Source organism: Hyperolius riggenbachi, chromosome 5 (genome assembly GCF_040937935.1).
Source record: "Hyperolius riggenbachi isolate aHypRig1 chromosome 5, aHypRig1.pri, whole genome shotgun sequence".
Taxonomy (NCBI): Eukaryota; Metazoa; Chordata; class Amphibia; order Anura; family Hyperoliidae; genus Hyperolius; species Hyperolius riggenbachi.
In genome coordinates, this window is record NC_090650.1 from 323703510 (window position 1) to 323724541 (window position 21032).

Consider the following 21032-nt stretch of genomic DNA (forward strand, 5'->3'; position numbering starts at 1 on the left):
GTGTAGATAAACTCTCATACTACATAAATGGGGTAAAATTAGACGGTGATTAGCCAACCAAACCTGAAGGTGTGTAACAGGCTTTACTGCCACCCATATGCATTATCATCACCGTTTTACCTCTTGTCCCTTTCCCTGTCCTTGATAGTAAGCTTGAGGGCATACTTCCTCCCCTATATTGCTTTACATTGCTGAATCTACTTTAGGCAGTTATCAGCATAAATTACAGAGTGTAGATATTTTATAGATACTCACTTTCCAGATAGCCCTCTCTGGATCAAGGAGCTTGAACAGACTATGTCCTAGCCATTGCATATGCTCCCACCATACTTTTGTTTGTGGCTTTGGGCTGACCAATAAATCCACTAAGTGACAAACATCTATAGGAGTCTACAGTTGATCAAATAATTGAAGGACACCATAAAGGACACCATAAACTAGAAGAGTGATGAGTGCATAAGCAATGACACAGACACTATCTTCACAAGCTTCTGTTTCCAGTAAAGGCCATCTGGCAAATGAGAATGGACATTGCAAACCCCATCTAACTTCTGCAGATGGAAAACAATAATACTCGCTATGAAGAATACATTCAATTCTCTCATAAAATATGCATAAAGCAAAGGGATATAAAAAAACTGATCACCTTGGTTAACAAGCGTTTAAATAAAAGCTGCACTCCTTGCAACTAGTCAAGAATTATATTGTTGATGAAATAATATTATTGGATTGTCCATGAACTTCAAAAGGTTCTACAAAAAAATAGGGTGAGTGCTGTTAATGCATGGAAGTGATTTTTCTTACTGGGATCTAACCTGCAGCCTAGATCGCCTAAATATTTCACAGATAATATCATGAATTTGGATTCAATGTTTGAACAGCACAGACTCAAGGCTTTATATCCAAATCCAACCAAAATCCTTTTCAATAACGTCATCTGAAACCCCAGAAATGAATGTTGTAGGTCTGTATTACTAAGTCATCTGTGGGTTGAGAATGATCAAACATAAAAAAACAGGCTTGCAATAAAAGAAATTAGGTGGCAAGGGTTTGAACCGCACACCTAGGTGTTATAAGACCACGGTGATGATTGCCAAATGCTTATGATCTGGCAGTTTTGCTATTGGTGTTCCAGTTCACCCCTTAAATGGTGTTATGAGAGTTTTTTTTTATGAATCCATGTGTTTGATAAAAGGTTCAGTGAGTAAATCATACATTAACCCCATTCCATCTACTGACACATGTAAAAAGCCATGCAAATGATATACTGTAAAGTAGCATTTTGATCTAATAAGAGGCACCATATTCACCCACATCTAGCAGGGAGGATAACATTTTAACCACTTCACCACTGAGGGGTTTTACCCCCTGACCACCAGAGCAATTTTCACCTTTCAGCGCTCCTTCCATTCATTCGTCTATAACTTTATTATTACTTATCCCAATGAAATGAACTATATCTTGTTTTTTTTGCCACCAATTAGGCTTTCTTTAGGTGGGACATTATGCCAAGAATTATTTTATTCTAAATGTGTTTTAATGGGGAAATAGGAAAAAATGTGGGAAAAAATTATTATTTTTCAGTTTTCGGCCATTATAGTTTTTAAATAAAGCATGCAACTGTAATTAAAACCCATGAAATGTATTAACCCATTTGTCCCGATTATAAAACCATTTAAATTATGTCCCTATCACAATGTTTGGCGACAATATTTTATTTGGAAATAAAGGTGCATTTTTTTCAGTTTTGCATCCATCCCTAATTACAAGCCCGCAGTTTATAAAGTAACAGTGTTATACCCTCTTGACATAAATATTTAAAAAGTTCAGTCCCTAAGGTAACTATTTATGTTTTTTTTTTTATTGTATTTTTTTTTTTTTTAATTACAAAAAAAAAAAAAAAAAATTGGGGAGTGTGGGAGGTAATGAGTTAATTTATTGTGTAAATGTAATGTTTGTATATGTAAAATGCTTTAAGGGTGTAGTTTACTATTTGGCCACAAGATGGCCACAGAGTGTTTGTTTACATGCGACCTGTAAGCGTCCGGAAGGACGCTTACAGGAAGCAGTAGGAGGCTGGGAGACGCACAATGATCTCGCTGTTTCTGAAAGAAGCAGCAGATCATTGCGGGGGCTAGATCAACGAACGGGAATAGATTTTCCCGTTCATTGATCTCCGGGCGAGCGGGCGGCGGCGTGCACGAGCGGCGGGTGCGCGCGCACGAGCGGCGGGAGCGCGGACAGCGGCGGTAGCGCGGAAGGTACGGATTTCTCCGTCCCTGGTTTTTTAGGAGGGAAAAAAGGGGCGGAGAAATTCGTACCGCTGGGGGTAAAGTGGTTAATTTACATATTACAGGGTGCAGAAACACAAAAGCAGAACAAGTATTTCAAGCCAAAGAGTTGGACTTGGAGACTAAAAACATTTTTCTTGAACAAAAAAAAGCATCATGACCTTCTAGCCCTGGAAGGATACTAACCCTGGACCAGGAACTGAGAGTGACAGAAGTAAACGTAAAGTTCTTTCAATGCTTCCTTTGACATCAGTAAACAGCATAGACACAATGGGGTTGATTCACTAAACCGTGATAACTCATATCACGGCTGTTTTTTGCGTGCATTTTCGCGCTTGCACGCGATCACGGATTTGCACGCACAACCAAGAATGTTCACACTATATCATTTTTGCAAACTAGCGATTGTGGCGCGAATTTGCGATCGCGCAAAAACGACCGTGATATGAGTTATCACGGGTTAGTGAATGAAGCCCCATGTATGATGGCACCGGAAAAATAGTAACCAGGTGCAAGGCAGGAAGAGTTTATTTTCTCCCTCTATTTCCTTTATTTTTTTATAATGAGAATGGAGTTCTTAAGGATCTTTTTGGTGTGCTATGGCAACCAAGGCAGCTGAAATTATCAATAATTATTTCCATGTCTAGATTTCATGAAGTTAACAGTACCAAATACCTAAATTGTGAATCCACTAAGTCAGGTGTTGAGAATACAGTATATTTTTCTAACTCCTAAGGAACACTCCTATAATGTTATCCTAGTCAAATGAAGGATATAATTACTGCAGTCACAGTCTAGTCCACACACAGATGCCAGTACAGTTAAACCTTGGATTACAAGTAACGTGGTTTAAAAGTGCTTTGCAAGACAAGCAAAAAGTTTTATGAAATTTTGACTTGATAAGCAAGCAACGTGACTTGATAAGTAAGCAATGTCTTGATATATAAGCACAGAACGTAAACCGTAAATGTGTCATGTCATTACAACTGAGCCAATGGTTCTTCTGTATTTGATGCTGCAGGATTGTACTAAAAGGGGTTCCATGGGGGGAACCTGAGGATAAAAACCGCCACTTACCTGGGGCTTCAATCTGCCCCATGTAGCAGTAATGTCTCACGTTGTCCTCCTCCGATCCGCCGTTCCCCGCCGCCGGCACCGGGCAATTATTCGTCTGACATAGCCGAATAATGCACATTGCCGTTCGCATCCTCCGAAGCTTACTGAGCAGGTGCAGTACGAAGTTTTCTTGTACTGCGCCTGCGCAGTAAGCTTCCGATGACGCGGGTGGGAGCGAGTAGGCCGCGGCCACGGGCGCGCAGCTGCAGTTGGACAGCGTGCCACGCTAGACCGGGGCCAGTGGCGGGGAACGGCGGATCGGAGGAGGACGGCATGGGACATTACTGCTAAAGGGGGCTGATAGAAGCCCCAGGTAAGTGGCGGTTTTTATCCTCAGACCCCCCCCCCCCCCCTACAGAATCCCTTTAAATGAAACATCAGGCAATTATATGGAACATGAGATTTACATAACTGGGGCTTCCAGGGGCTGGAGGAAGCCCCAGACAAGTAGATCTCATGTTCCTTAATTGTCTGATGTTTCCTTTAACCAGCCGGGCGGTATGGACGAGCTCAGCTCGTCCATCACCGCCGGAGGCTGGCCCTGCTGTGCCGATTTTCATCAAATAAAAAGCAGCACACACAGCCGGCACTTTGCCAGCCGCGTGTGCTGCCTGATCGCCGCCGCAGCGTGGCGATCCGCCGCGTGCAGCGGCGAAAGAGGGTCCCCCCAGCCGCCTGAGCCCAGCGTTGCCGGAACAAAAAGTTCCGGCCAGCGCTAAGGGCTGGATCGGAGGCGGCTGACGTCAGGACGTCGGCTGACGTCCATGACATCACTCCGCTCGTCGCCATGGCGACGAGGTAAGCGAAACACGGAAGGCCGCTCATTGCGGCCTTCCGTGTTACTTCTGGCCGCCGGAGGCGATCAGAAGAACGCCTCCGGAGCGCCCTCTAGTGGGCTTTTATGCAGCCAACTTTCAGTTGGCTGCATGAAATAGTTTTTTTTTTATTAAAAAAAAACCCTCCCGCAGCCGCCCTGGCGATCTTAATAGAACGCCAGGGTGGTTAAGGAACACTATATCGAAAAATCTAAGCAGAAAAATTCTGAAAAAAAGACAGGTTTTGGACTAGTCCATCTTGTCATGGGGGATTCTCAGGGTTTTCTTTGTTTTCAAAATCATTTTCTGAATGGCAGTTGCAAAGTTTAACTACCAAAATAGTAAGATCTCAGTTAGTCTCCCCACTTACTCGCACATTATTTTGGTAGTTAAACTGCCATTCAGGAAATGCTTTTGAAAGCAAAGGAAAACCCTGACAATCTCCCATGGGGAGATGGACTATTCCAAATCCTGTTGGTTCTGTCATATTTTAACTGATTACTTTTTGTAAGGGAGTGAGTGTAGGGATAGTATAATGTCACATTTCCATGAAATCCCTATAAGTAGACAAAAGCAACGGTCATTGAATAAGTTCCTTATTAAAGAAAACCTGTAACATCAAAAAGTTCCCCTGGGGGTACACACCTCGGGAGGGGGAAGCCTCAGGGTCCCAATGAGGCTTCCCACGCCGGCCTCCGTCCCTCTGGGGTCTCGCTGCAGCCCTCCGAACAGCGGTGATGTAAATATTTACCTTCCCGGCTCCTGCACAGGCGCTGTGGCGGCTCTCGGCTCTGAAATAGGCGGAAATACCCGATCGCCGTCGGGTCTGCTCTACTGCACAGGCGCAGGTCTCCGGCGTCTGCGCAGTAGAGCGGACCCGACTGAGATCGGGTATTTCCGTCTACTTCGGAGCCGAAAGCTGCAACAGCGCCCCTGCTGGAGCCTGGAAAGGTAAATATTGAACAAGCTGTCAGATCTGTCGGGCTGCTGTTCGGAGGGCTGCAGCGAGACCCCCGTGGGACAGAGGACGGCGTGGGAAGCCTCATTGGGACCCTGAGGCTTCCCCCTCCCGAGGTGTGTACCCCCAGGGGAACTTTTTGATGTTACAGTGTCTCTTTAAAGCCAGGCACAATTGTATATCTGTTGTGCATCTGTTTATGCCTTGAAATACATTTTTCTTTGTTTAAAAAAAAAACAGACAAAAAAAGTTTGGGGTGTGCCAACAGTTTGCAATTATTCTGTTAGTTTCAGGGTAGGAACACACTAGGCAGAATCGCATATGCATTTTCCATAGCACATCGTGGATAATGCATATGCAATTCTGCCTGGCGTGTTCCTACCCTAAGTCTTTGTTATATTGTTACTTTATACAGCACAATAATTTGTATTACAGTGTACTGGAGATGGGGCCACAGGAATAAAATATATACACCTGGGGCTTTCTCCAGCCCCCTCCAGCCTGATCGATCCCACGTCGTCCTCTTCTGACTGCCCCTTCGCTCGCTACTGGCCCCAGAAAATCCATCAGTCAGGGCCAGTTAGCACATCCAGGCACGCTCCACTGTCTCGTTCCTCACTTGCGCACACAGAGCGCTCCCAGCGATGCGCACACAACCAAGCATGCGCAGTTAGCTCCAGATTGGAGGCCTTTCCGGGGCCTATTGCAGGCGAACAGGAAGACAAAAGAGGACAGTGTGCATGTGATCAGGCCGGAGGGGGCTGGAGGAAGCCCCAGATATGTATGTTTTATTCCTGTGGCCCCATCTCAGGGTCACTTTAAATATGTTTATCCCATAATATCATTGCCCAGGCTTATTAACCCTCCACTAGCAGGAACACCTACAACTATAGTAAACCTATTAAACATCTTGCTGAAGGATCCTCCTTCTTAATCTCCCATTTACGTAAAATTTGTGGAGAGCGGCATTTCTGCACAGCAATTCTTCCTAATCTGTCACCCAAAACCATCATGATCAATCATTTAAAGTGGTGGCTATTGAGCACGGGATTGTAGCTTCCTACCCTTGATGAGGCTTTACTATCATTCGGCATTCTCAGTTTCATTTTTTATTAAACTGCCACAGTTGTTTTGCATTAAGAAAGAAAAGAATCTTTCATCAATTACCCACTGATACGTTACTACCATGCAAATGCAAGTCAAGAAAATGCCTTTAGTGAAAACATTGTCTCCTATTTTCACCTCGCTTTGCCTGTCCCATAGCACTAGTTGTCTCCAGCACTGTGTTTGTTCTTGCTGTAGAGCAATGATGGTTTTTTTTTTTTGCATTTTTTTCATGCTGGGCTGTTGATGTCTCTGAACATGTAGACTTATTGGTTTCCGGGCCTCCGACATACAGTGCAGTAAAGTTCATAAACCACAAAACAGCATTATAAAAGATTTCAGGAGTATGTTGATGTTTTGTTTTGTTGAGTAGTTGGACCTGTCAAAAATAAAAAAGGTGTCTGCTTTTTCTATCTGAGTGATCCTCTTTGCTAGTAATAGCCCTGCAATCCTGTGAATCTTATTCCTAGGAAAACTCAGCTCCAGATTTACAGTGGGAGCTGTGGTGCATTCACTGTAAAAACAAAAACTCAAAACGAAAACATTGCACTGCGCATTATGCGACTGTTGCATTGCATACAGTGAAGCATGCAGTGCCAGTCAATGAAAAGTATGCTTCACCACTACTGTTAACGTACGCATTATGCGGTATCACACTGCATGTTCCACGTTGGGATACTGTAGTCCACTGGATTGCATTGCACCAGATGCACTCTGAATGTTACATACCCTCTTTCCCCAAAATTAAGACATCCCCGAATGTAAGCCCTAGCAAGAATTACAAGCATGCAGGAAATATAAGCCCTACCCCCGAAAGTAATCCATAGGGGAAGTAAGGGTAAAAAGTATGGCAACTTGTGCTATTACTGGAGCCCAGGAGCAAAAGTTGTCATACTTCTTCCCCATAGGATGAAGCTCAGGTACACAGCGGCATGAAGCTGGGGGAAAGAAGCGGATGCAGGGTGATATCGGAGGACATGGGGGGCAGCACGACATGGAGCAGGTGGTAAGAGGAGGATGCAGGGGGACATCGGAGGACATGAGGGACACCAGGAGGACATGGGGGGCAGCGCAAGACACAGCGGAGGATATGGGACACAGGAGGATGGGATAGAAAAGGACATGCGTACAGAGGGAGACACAGGATGCTAAAGGTACAAGGAAGACACTGGTACACAAGAGGTGGATCCCGCAGAGGAAGAGGCAGGACAGTGGAGAAGGCAGAAGGACAAACAGCACAGGGACTTGTGAGTTCATAGAAATATAAAACATCCCCTGAAAATAAGCCCTAGCACATCTTTTGGTGCAAACATTTATATGACGCTGTTTTATTTTCGGGGAAACACAGTAGACTTATTTTTGCACTGCGACTTTCTGTGTTAAGATGCCTCTATAAAGTTACACCGCAATGCCTCACTGTGAATAGGGCAAGGTTTGTAATTGCATTTTAATTAATTGCAAACGTACATCTTGCAGCGCAAATTCACACATTGCATGCACATTTCTATTGACTTTCATAGCAATCACAGGCTCAGGAGTAAATAAAATTGGCTCCTGACCGACATACAGATGCTTTACTGTCAGCGTGACAGCAGAAAGAGCGGGTGCCTTGACGCGAACGGTGGTGTGCACTCCTTCTGTTCCCCTTTGTGCCTCCTTATGTCCCCTTGTGCCACTGTTTGTCCCTGACCCCCTCCTATGCTCCTCCAGCCCAGTGTGTAAATGTAGAGCATAGCACAGCAGAAGCTGTGCTCTCACCCCCCGCCAGAGGCCAGCACTGTGTCTTTGCAACCATCATGTCTGTCTCCTGCTCCCTCTAGTACTGGTACTTAACTCTCCTCATGTCACGTGCAATCATGCTACATGATGTAGGAGATGCTGGGCACTAGGCTGGGCGGTGGGTAGACAGGTGGAAGCACAGCACTGGTCTCTGGAGGAAAGGTGAGAGCACAGCAGTACTACTGCGCAGGCACAGGAACCTCCCGGCGATGAGAGCGAAACAAGGAAGTGCACTTGGCTGGGCTGTGCATGTGCAGTTGTCCCCCAACTGGAGGACTTTCTGGGGCTAATTGCAGAACAACGAGAAGGCAGAGGAGGCCAGCCTGGCAGCGATAATACTGGAGGGGGCTGGAGGAAGCCCCAGGTATGTAGCCCACATCTCAGGTTTACTTTAACTGGGGCACATGCCTTTACTTAACCTTATTGGGTATTAAGTGCAGCCTTGTTTGTGTGTGATACTAAAATGTCACTTAGCAACCATGCTTGCATAGTTTACTCATTCACAGGCTTATCAAAAACTACATAAATACATTTGACTGAGTGACCTAAATATAAGGGCTACATCTTACATCTGCCACCTACAGCACTAGCCTGAGAAAGGGGTTGTTTCTTCCTCCTGCATGCCTAGGAACACACCTCAATGAACTGCACGGAGGATCCATAGACGCTTGTAACTGGAGGCTTAACCCGCCGAGCTAACAGGAATCTAAGAATCATCAATTTAGTGAACAGCTTCTTCTCCTCCCCTCAATTACACAGAACGGAGAACACCATCAACACTTGATACTGAACCATCTATAGGGAAATATCGTCTTTCCTGAATTTTCAATAAGATATGATCCCTGAGAAGAAGAGGATTTCTGAGGTGAGGGCCCAGATCAATTTTGAACAAAATTGTATACAGTGGAAATGTACAGTGAATCTTCAAGGGCTTAATTAAAACAACCAATACTGTTCTACGCGGCCCGGGAAGGAAGAGCAAAGTGCGCGGGTTACGATGAGCTAAGACTTGACATCAGGAGTGAAGCCACCGGGGGCCCAACCAGACTGACCTGCAGTGACAGAGGACTTAAAAGAAAAACAGCTATGATAACACGGCTGATATTATTTTCATATTCGACTGATATGCCATAGGAAAAAATGAACTTCAATGAAATTCCCATATTTCACAGAGGATGTGACCTTTACAATGTTGTGGTAAAATTAAACTAGGAAAGTGATGACTATGTGTCCCTTTAAATGTCAAATGTGGATGTTACTTCTTTTTTTATTGCGATAGAATCTGCCGCGCTCTCCACAAGATTAAGTTGTCAAAGAAAATGATCTGTGTATCTGTGCGAATTTCATCTTGTTGCACTGACTATTGCAATATGCTATATGTAATATTTATAGCAGTAGTACATGTAAGTGGTGATTTTACGCTCTCCTCTAAGCAAGCATAGTGATGCAGAGACTCCCCAGGCACAGTGCTGCTTCCAATTTACTCCCGTTCAGACTCTTCATTTTATGTGGTACTGAAAATTACAAAATAATAAATTAAGCCCTTTATATTCTTTAGGTCACGCCTCATCAAAGCAAGGTCCAGTGAAGCAAAGGCGCACAGCAACCATCAGCTCCCTGCTGACCATGTGTGGTGGAATTATGGGGTCTGTAACTCTTTCACTGCAAGAGAGATACTTGTCTGCTGGAAGATAGACGAGCGGACTGAAGGAACGAGCGCCTATTCAAATAGGAAGCATTGTTTCAGTTCAAACTTTTGAACTCTACCCAAGAATTGAATTGTGTGACATGGATGTAGATTGTCAGTATATGTAGTAGGACCCCAATGCTGTATATTATTATTTAGAATTTATATAGCGCCGACATCTTCTGCAGCACTGTACAGAGGATACAGTCACTGGACTGTCCCTCAGAGGGACTCACAATCTAATCCCTACCATAGTCATATGTCTATGTATGTATCGTGTAGTGTATGTAACATAGTTTAGGGCTAATATAGGGGGAAGCCAGTTACCTTATCTGTATGTTTTTGGGATTTGGGAGGAAACCGGAGTGCATGGAGGAATCCCACGCCGACAAGGTGAGAACATACAAACTCCATGCAGGTAGTGCCCTGGCTGGGATTCAACCTAGGAACCTAGCGCTACAAGGTAAGAGTGCTAACCCCTACACCATGTGCTGCCCACCTATACACCTATTGCCAAAAACTTGTTTTCAAATTATTTCAAACTTGATTTGAATAAACAGCTTATATTGTTTAGCAAATAACACAATATTCGACAGAATCCCTGCTGCTGTCTATAAACCCACAAAGTGCATCTAGATAATATTACAAAAATCTGTCAGTTTACAGGGTAACCCTTCTTCCCTTGGTAGCCGATCTCTGGGGTTCAATATCAGATCTTTCTTCCTTTTGTTGATAACTGGGAGTAGTATAAATCCAAACAGTGCTGTCAGTCACATCCATGGGATTAATGAGAGAGAAGCAAGCAGCTCCCAGCTGTCATCACGCAGACCACTACCGTGAAAGTACAGTGCGCCGTGTGTGGGGATTCAAAAACAGAGGCGTTGTGTAGGAAAATGCTGGGACCGACACAGACTGCATCAGGCTACTGTAGATACAGTATACTGAGAAAATATCAATACTGCCATTGCAGTCACAAGAAACTTGCATGACTGTCATACTTCTATTTTGACCTCAGTAACTTCTTTGTCCCACATCCAGGGCCGTCATCAGAATTTTCTGGGCCCTATACTGGGCAAATCTACAGGGCCCTTTATTCCCACCTGCCAAATCACAATCTGATAGGTAGATTGTTGTAGCAGGCAGAACTCATGTGAAATGCAGGCAGACTTGCCCTTTTATTCTTTATATGATGTTTGTGATCGAAGTTATGCATTGTACAGCTACCCCATATTCTGTAATGATAATGTTAACAATTTTTTTATTTTCTTCTTGTTGTGTCATTTTGCTACTCAATAAACACCTTTGGTTAATGAAAAAAAGTGTTTTCATAGTAAGAGAGGTTGGAGAGGTTTGGTGTCAGGAATGGGAATTCACCTGAGGAGACTTTGTTAGGGTTAGGCGCAAAAAGGAGACGAGCATCAAAATCCTCTGAAAACTGACACAAAGCAGAGGCTTTGGTAACAGGATATTATTTTTCTTAATTTCTGCTTTCCCATGACAAATTTACATTGAGGCCATTTCATACGTTACAAAAACTACATTTCAATTCACCATTAGTTGAACCATTTTGTTACGTTCAGTTGCCTACAAAAATGTGTCCATCCTCCTTGCTTGCTACATGCCTCAGATAACACAATACATGTGCTCACTGAAGGCATGTAAAGATATAAATATAATCATGTGCAGGGCCGGGCCGAGGCATAGGCTGGAGAGGCTCCAGCCTCAGGGCGCAGTGTAGGAGGGGGCGCACAATTCATTCAGCTGTCATTCCTAATTGTGTATGAAGCAGAAAGAAATAAGAAAAGGTGATACATACCAGTGACTGCAAGCCAGATAACTAGATATTAAGGTGTTAGGGAGGTTGTGGGCCCTGTGGCACCTCTTAGTCTAATAGCAACCAGTGTGTGACGGCTGGGGTGGCAGGGATGGAGGGGCGCACTTTGGTGTCTCAGCGTTGGGTGCTGGAGGACCTTGTCCCGCCTCTGATCATGTGTTTGGTATACCACACTTGGCGGGTGAAATGCAGACAGACTCACAGAGAAAAGTAAGAAGACTGTAATCAGAGCCAGTACAAGGTCCTTCAGAGGAATACATTCAAAATTTGGATTGTTGCAATGCAGTAGCCACAGGCACCCCAAGTATACAGTAGGCAGCCCCCCAGTAGAGGTAGCCAAAAGAGCCCTCCCAGTACATATAGCAAGGTTTGTCTCCAGTATTAGGCAGCCAAACATAGTCCCCACAAGTCCAAGGATGTACACTCTTACAAGTCCGTCTGGGAACATTTCATGATTAAAAATGAATATGTTATTTCAAAGGGAACCTGTAACTTCAAACACAAACAAAAAATTACATACTTTCCCATGTAGAGGGAAGCTCTGGTTGGTCAAGAGGCGTATGGGTCCATTTTGGAGTCTACCACTGCTGTGCAGGATCCCTCCAAAAAGATGAGCTTGTTGGATATGTTGTCATGGCCACGCTCTCCTACCTGTAGAAGTGTATTCACACATGTGCATACATGGAGGAGAACATGGCCCCAAACTAGAAGGGGGTCCCAGCCAGTGGTGGTTAGTGCAAAACGACATAGGAAGCCTCTGGACTTTCTAAAAGCTTCTTTACACATGTGTAAGTATGGAACGGTTTCTGTTTTTGAAGTTACAGGTTTACTTCAAGCATAATTGTTTTTAGCTGACATCTATTAAATGTGGAGAAAGGGTTGGGGAGGAGGAGTTGTATAGGCAGTAAACATTTTTTTTGAACACAGGCTATGAAAACATCATTAATATCTACTTACTTAAAGTTGAGCCACCCCCTCTCCTCCACCCTGAATAACCTTTACCATGGAAGTCTCACTTTTCTTCTGAACCCTGGGATTTCAGAACTTCTATCTGTCAGCCCCAGCAGCCTGGCAAGATCTCCTCATCAACGGTGGTGTATAACTTGCATGTCCTGCCTTTCCAAATGCTTAACAGGCTGAGATCTTAATGCATCTGCTGCCTACATTAGCTGAAGCATCCCCTTAGAGTCCTTGTGTGGGGACCCTAAGCTGGCTGTGTGGCACTACACTATTGGTGTGTGTGGAGGGGGGCACACCTGCTCATTAGGACACATACTATTACTATACCCTGGTTGCAGCGAGCGGCAACTGGACTGGAAGACGGCAGGGGGGAGTGGAATGTGCCGTCATGGCTCTGCGCCCAGAGGCTAGCGCCTCTGGAGCCTCTGCCTTGACCTGGCCCTGACTGCAATAATACATCCAATACATCCAATCTTGAAAACAGAAAAATGTGAATCCAATACTAAGGAGCCCAGGTACTAAAAAGCATATAAAAGCAGTGGAACTGGGCATCATAGCTAAGCAAAAGTTCAGGTATAAGTGGTGCAACAGAAAGTAGCTTTAGTGGCTATAAAAGGAAACTTTTCTTGCATGGGATCTATCATCTTCTGCTGGATCCACACCATACAAGTTTTCAGTCGATTTACATGCCCATTTGATTATTTCCAGCATGTCCGATCTTTGGATCGATCGATTTTATGAGCGATTTTATGGGCAATTTCCATAGAAACAAACGGTAATCGCTCATAAAAACGATCGATCCTCCGATCGGACATGCTGCAAATAATCGATCGGGCAGGTAAAATTGTATGGTGCGGATCCAGCATTACTGGTGATGTCTGCACTGTTCACAGGCACTAGGAACAATAGAAAACGCACTGTGCAATCTAGTAAATATTTGATTTAACATACAGAAGGTAATTTTGTAATTCCTGTTGGAAACAGACTTGATCTGTATCTTCTCACAGAAATTGTAGCGTTCCTTCACTACCAGACAGACTCTAGACAGTATGATCTGATTAGCACAATTACAGTCTCCATTGCAGTGTCAATCTAGTTGCCAGTGACAACCCCAACAGGGAATTGTCTGCATACATTATTCATTGTAGTGAATGGCTGCAAGTGATCACTGTGTTTTGCTGCTTTGTAACCAGCTGCCACACTGCTGACACTCCACCACTAGTGAAGGAGCGACAAAACAGCACCTATCTATTTAGGAATGTGTCACTGGGATGGAAATCCTTTGCATGGTTTGCTGTATTCCAGCACTAGATCAACTTTAAAATGATAACAAAATGTAGTGGAATACAACTGCATGCAGTTTACTTAGCACATAAACAGGAGCACAGTCAGCAAAAGGAACCAGGAACAGTGTGTAACCTTTCCTATGACATCCAGGACTGAAAACCATGGCTGGTTTTGGGCATTACATACTTCAATTAGATACAATGGGCTCTATTCACAAAACTTCTCATAAATGACTTATTTATCACGTAACTGATAAACGCTCTGTATGTCTCGGGTGAGATTGCCATTTGTTGTCATAGTAAAGTGCCACATGGAGGATGAAGGGAGAATTGCAGCGCTGGATCCCAGGGAGGTAAGTGCAGGGCTGTCCCAGATCTCACTGCAGTATGATTTTTTTCCTGGTTCTAGGGTCTAAAAGCATGTGAAAAAAATTTGCACCGCTTTTAGACCCTAAATTCCAGAAATAATCATACCGCCAGGGAGGTTAAAGGCCAACATCTGGGTAAGGATGGGGAAGTCCGTCACTTTGGAGGCATCTGGGTCACTAAGGACTTGCACATACACACTCTCCGAGACAGTATACCAGGGAAAATTCTAGCACACACTCAGTCCGTCAGGACAAACCCTATGGGTACATCAACAGAGTTGGGGGGATAAGCAAAGACCTCCACCTAACGTTATAACTTTGTACATAGTGATGTATTGCGCCTTGAATTAAGTATCACCTATCTGTGCACTTTTATCAACTAACTATAGTTTTATTTTATGAGTAACCAACTCTGTTGATATACCCACAGGGCTTGTCCTGATGGACTAAGTGTGTCACTAAGGACTTGCCACAGTATATATATATATATCGTTCAACCTTTGACTCCTCATTAAACAGTTTATGGCCAGTGCATGGCCTGAGATTTCCTCCTTCTTTACCTTATTGGTGACACCAATCTTATTAAAATGTTTCCTGACCAAATTTCTATCCATATTCAGGAGTTCCCCAGGGTGGGTTCCCTTGAGGTCTTTAAAGAGACTCTGTAACACATTTTTCAGCCTTAGTTATTCTATCCTATAAGTTCCTATGCCTGTTCTAATGTGCTCTGGCTTACTGCAGCCTTTCCTAGTTGCACTGTCTCTGTAATAAATCGTATCTCCTTTCCTCTGTCGTGTCTGTCAGGCTAAGGCTTGAATGTGTGGAATGTGCAGGGCTGCTTGTGATTGGATAGAAGTGATACACACCCTCTGCAGGCCCCCTGCAGGCTCTGTATGACTCACACACTCTGTTTATGTGAGCATATCACAAGCTGGTTAGTTTGTTTGTAAACACTGCCTAAAACTGTTAATTACAAGCCAGGATTGCAGCAGAGAGTGGCAGAAACAGCACAGAGGGGCCCAGGAGAACATAAGGAATAGAATGGTATGCTTTTTAGTGTAAGAATATTAGAGTACAGATTCTCTTTAAAACAATCAGCAGTCATCACTTCCACTATCTGGCTAGTATTTTTTGCCATTGTTGATCTTGACCACATATCCTGCACACATGCTTGTTGTACATTTAACTTCAAAATGTCTACTGTGTAGAGATGAATTTGTTTATTGGGCTGTAAAGATCCCAGGCTAAATACCATAAAACCTCTTTAGGATAATCTGGAATACTGACTTAGCTAAACCCACTTGCCAGTATCTATTCAAACTCAGGGGCAAACCCAGGATTTTCAAGGGGGGGGGGGGATTCCTGAAAGGTGTCCCTCAGCCATGCACCATACAGTATAATACTATGGTAGGACATCATGCTGGGTACACATAATGCAATTTTCCATCCGACTGACAGGATCTGACAATTATTTCCTAACTGTACGATCGGGGGATCGATCAGGGGCAGATAATAATACAGATAATAATGAGGACAGCCAACATTTCTAATGAAGGGGAAAGTAAAGCATTCACCCAGCAAGGCACAGAGCTGTGCTCATACTTGACTCTGTTAAGTTCCCCAGAGCTGCTCCATGCTCTGTTCACACACTGCTGCTACATGCAAAGTCAACTGTAGCAAGGAAAGAAAGGGGGCAGTGCTGTGAGCTGCAGGAAGCCTGCAGATATTCTGGTGTCTCAACTTGTGCCTGTCCCCAGACACTGCACCGCCCTGGTCTGAGGGATGATTCTGAGCAGCTGTAATTCCCCCCCCCCGGCGTTGCCTATGAAACTCTACTCACAAAGTCTACTGGAATTCACAGTTCTAGTGGTAAATGAGAACTAACCACTTTAGCGCCAAGCTGTCCAAAGATTTTAACATTTACAGGGGTTTGCAAAAGTATTTGGCCCCCGTGAAGTTTTCCACATCTGAAAACTGCTGTTCACAAACGCTGTCCATCTCCTGGTGGAGCCGTTTTGCAAAGAAGATTGGGCAAGGATTTCAGTGTCTAGATGTGCAAAGCTGGTAGAGACATACCCTAAAAGACTGGCAGCTGTAATTGCAGCAAAAGGTGGTTCTACAAAGTATTGACTCAGGGGGCTGAATAATTACGCACACCCCACTTTGCAGTTATTGATTTGTAAAAAATGTTTGGAATCATGAATGATTTTCGTTCCACTTCTCACATGTACACCACTTTGTATTGGTCTTTCACGTGGAATTCCAATAAAATTGATTCATGTTTGTGGCAGTAATGTGACAAAATGTGGAAAACTTCTTTTGCAAACCACTATACATAAAAGGCTAAGGCTGGGTTCACATATGACATATCGTGAAAAGCTGCATTTTATTTCAAGTTTTAGGTTAATGTTGTGTGCATTTTTGCTTCGTTTTTGGTGCATTTACGATGCGATTTTCATGCGTTTTGTGTGCGTTTTAATGCGTTTGCAGTTCGCATATGCTTTTTTTTATGCGTTTTTATATTTACATTTATGAAAATCACTTTGCACAGCAGGAAGCGAAAATACAGTAAAAAAAAAAAATATTTTTTTTTTTTTAAAAAACACAAGAAGATGCATGAAAAATGCATACTATTGCGTTTCCATTGACCTTCATTATGTGCGTTTTGGCAGCTTTCCTGCATAATAGGCAACAAAACCAGCGTTTTTGAAAACGCAGGTTTGAAAACGCATAGAAAACACATATGTGTTATGCATATGCGCCTAAGTCTAAGTTTCCAGTGGGGTGCTCCAATAACAATATAATCACATTGCTAACCTGATGCCATTATATTGTGATTGTAGGTTCACATTGACGCATTAGCAGTGTGGTGATTTGGAGTCTATTGCCATTAGATGATGCATGCAGGGTGTTACCACATAATGTACACGTGATCAATTGCTGTTCCTGGATTGTGTTCAGAATGTTGCCTTTGGGTACATTCACAGTGAGCATTGCATTCCCTGAATACAATGGATTGGGAAAGCTGCGCCGCATGTTATCCATGCGGTGCGTCACATACAGTGGAGCATTCAGTCAAAATTATGCTTCACTGTTACAGAGTGCATTTTGTGGTAATGCACTGCATGCAGTGTGTTACAATGCCACATGCCATTACATTGCAACACACCTGCCGCACTGTGAATGAAGCATAGGTGGTGCATTGCAGTGTGGAAAGCCGCGCTACAAAGCAGGTGTAATGCTGTACCATAATGCACCACCTGTGAACATAGCCTCCCTGTTTCCTTATCCTCTAGAATAAAACCCCTGTGTCGCCGCTGCGTGTGCTGTCTCTGTGTAGATGGTCCGTGCTTTTTGCTACTGCGCATGTGTGCAGCACGGACCCAGCCTCACAGAGATAGGAGGATGGGGCCAGGGAGCCAGGCGGGCATGTGAGCGGGCGGCCGGGTGTGTGGTGGGTGTGCGTGCAGCGAGTGAGCGTGCACATGTGCGGCGGATGCACGCACGTGCGCAGTGACATGCGGCCTGCGGCGGTGAGAAACAGACCCTAGAGCCCATTTTTAAACGGGCTTGGGTCTACTAGTGTTTTATAATTTTGCCGCCCCGGTTTTACAAATTCATACATTCATAATTTTAGGAAAAATTGCCATTGCCACCTTCCCAACCCCAACCCCCCCCCCCCAACACCTCAGTGAATAACACTTTACAATCACAAAATTAACCCTTAGATTGTTGCGGACACCTGTAGGCTTTTTTGTGTTTCTGCATCCATATTCCACAGAGGTCTAAATGCGTTATGTATACAAAACTATGTCTGCCTGCCACAGACATCTATAGGCGTTTTGATTACCCATTGTCCTTTGCCACGGATGTCTAAAGGCATTTAGTACAAAGTTTTGGCTCAGTGTCATCTTTCTGCTTGGCTTGTAATATGCAAATAATTCTAAGATGGCATAGAATATTGCAAATGTTACTGCAAATCTATGCAGCTTGAAAAGGGATCAATCACATTTTTTTCACTGCATGATTTAGATTTTCATACCAATCATAACAATTAGCATAATTCTCAATCAACTCAAATGTATTTGTATTTTTATTTATGACAATACCCACTCAATAATGTGGACATGTAGATTTGGGCAAGACATTTAATAAACACATAAAAATTCCCAAATTAAGCTGCGCTCCAGGGCCAATTAGCTAAAAAGTCACAACAAAACCTGATAAATGTCCACCATCAGCAACAAAAGTCTCTTTGTCTATGGCCTGTAGGATTTTCTGGTTTCCACTGTTAGATTCCGCTCAGGACCAACACGTCATGTGAAAAAAATGAGAGAAAGGGCCAATAGTGTAAATCCGTATGACTGTTTTAAATTCACCACCACCTTTCCCTTATAACAATATCCGTGTTCTTTTTATTGCTATTAATACACCTTCTGTGAGCACCACAACACACCCCCACCGTGTGTGCACTCACCCAATAAGCCTCCTTAGATCTCCGGAGGTAGAATTGATAACATGTGGGGAATATATGCAGACTCCAGGAATCCAATTCCAATCAATAGCACTATAACTGAGAAGGTCTATATAGTGTAAAACCATTTATTCCTAAAAAGTTAAAAATCAGATCGCACTCACAATTGGTTGACTTGGGAATAGCGCATATAACAACGTTGGGTCCCCGGGTGACCACTCTGTCAATAGCCGCCTTGAATCCCCTCGTCTCCGTTTGCCTTGTCTGCTACTTCCGCATCTGCCGACAGAGTCTAGCTGTCCCAACGTTGTTATATGCGCTATTCCCAAGTCAACCAATTGTGAGTGCGATCTGATTTTTAACTTTTTAGGAATAAATGGTTTTACACTATATAGACCTTCTCAGTTATAGTGCTATTGATTGGAATTGGATTCCTGGAGTCTGCATATATTCCCCACATGTTATCAATTCTACCTCCGGAGATCTAAGGAGGCTTATTGGGTGAGTGCACACACGGTGGGGGTGTGTTGTGGTGCTCACAGAAGGTGTATTAATAGCAATAAAAAGAACACGGATATTGTTATAAGGGAAAGGTGGTGGTGAATTTAAAACAGTCATACGGATTTACACTATTGGCCCTTTCTCTCATTTTTTTCACATGACGTGTTGGTCCTGAGCGGAGTCTAACAGTGGAAACCAGAAAATCCTACAGGCCATAGACAAAGAGACTTTTGTTGCTGATGGTGGACATTTATCAGGTTTTGTTGTGACTTTTTAGCTAATTGGCCCTGGAGCGCAGCTTAATTTGGGAATTTTTATACGTTACTATCATACATCAGATGGTTTAAAGCGTGCACCACGCACCTGTGAAGTGTCTGATATACACTTTTCCTAAGCGCAATTGTTCTGTTTTTATTTAATAAATACAATTCAAACATAGCTGGCACTAAATGTGTAGCTTTTTCAAGCTGGCAGTCTGAAGCCTGGTACAAAACTTCAATTTTGATTGGCCAATCAATGACCAATTTTACCACTTCCATGTATTATGAGGGTCAACAGATTTTGAATATGAGCAGAATTTGTAGGTAAGCTCTCATACTACAAAGGTGGTAAAATTGGTCAGTGATTGGTTAGTAAAAAATGAAGGTGTGTACCTACTACCAGGCTTAAAGTGACACTGAAGCAAAAAAAAAAAACCTTATAATATAATGAATTGTATGTGTAGTACGAATATTTAATAGAACATTAGTAGCAAAGAAAAGAGTATTATATTTTTATTTTCAGTTATATAGCTTTTTTTTATAACATTGCATCATTCTGTCATATTTGCACTTTAAAAACCACACTCTGTTTTGAACTATAAAACAAAGTAGGGCTAATGGCCCATTAAACTTCCCTGCAATAAAACTTTATCTGAAGCTGCCTCTCACTGTTTCTTTGATGTATAAGTGCTTCAGAAAACAGGACTGTGGGTCAAAGCACCCAGAGAAGCTCTTTTGAAGTTTCTTACCTCTTCCTGTACTGGAAAACAATATGAGACTATTTTCTATGCTACTAATGTTCCATTTCTTAGCTGTACTACACATACAATTCCTTATGCCATAAGTTTTTTTTTTTCACTTCAGTGTCACTTTTAGGCTTCTTTTCCACGGACGGTTTAGCTTGAGTTACCAGGCAGCAGTGAGCAGTTAGCAGACAGCAACAAGCAGTTACCAGGCAGCAGTGAGCAGTTGTGAGGGTTTGAGAGGCATTTCACTACCTATTAACAGTCCCTGTAAAAGAGGCCTAAGTGTTAAGGTTATGTGTGGACTACACATATCTTTCTGTGTGTAAATGAAATAAAGTGTGTACGAGAGGAATCGGCGTGGGAGACATGGGCGCAGGATACAGCCAGTATATGGCTGATTCTGCTGCTGCACAAGTCCCGGCCGTGTTACATACTATTCCCCCTCCAGGCCGCCATGGATGGTGGGGAATGAAATAATTGCTGGAATCCGAATTATTAGGTTTTAAACGTAACTTCAGCTCCGTCTTCTGACGGCGCTGAAGTTACTCCCTGTGCTCCCAAGTCTCACTGTGTTCGAATAAAGCTCAGTCAATGATCAGCTGTTCCTGCTGCACTTTTAACAAACTGCATAAAACAAATCACATGTATACTCACCTGTGTGGTCAATAGTGCTGGTCATGTCTAGGAGAACTCATGAAAAAGCATGCGACCAGTATGGGCAGGTGATAGATACGCAAGTTTCTGATTTGCTAGTCATGATCATGTGCTGAAGCAGGATGTGATCACAGCAAATCAGAGCTATGCAAATCTGATCAAGCAAATCACATGCTTTTCCATTATTTCTCCTAGACAT

At 43.4% G+C, this 21032-nt stretch overlaps 1 protein-coding gene across 4 annotated transcripts in view; it reads right to left on the reverse strand.

Moving 5' to 3' along the window:
- The window catches only part of ZNF521 (zinc finger protein 521), a 404909-nt gene that overhangs the window by 218595 nt on the left and 165282 nt on the right, over positions 1 to 21032 (reverse strand). The window lies entirely within an intron of this gene.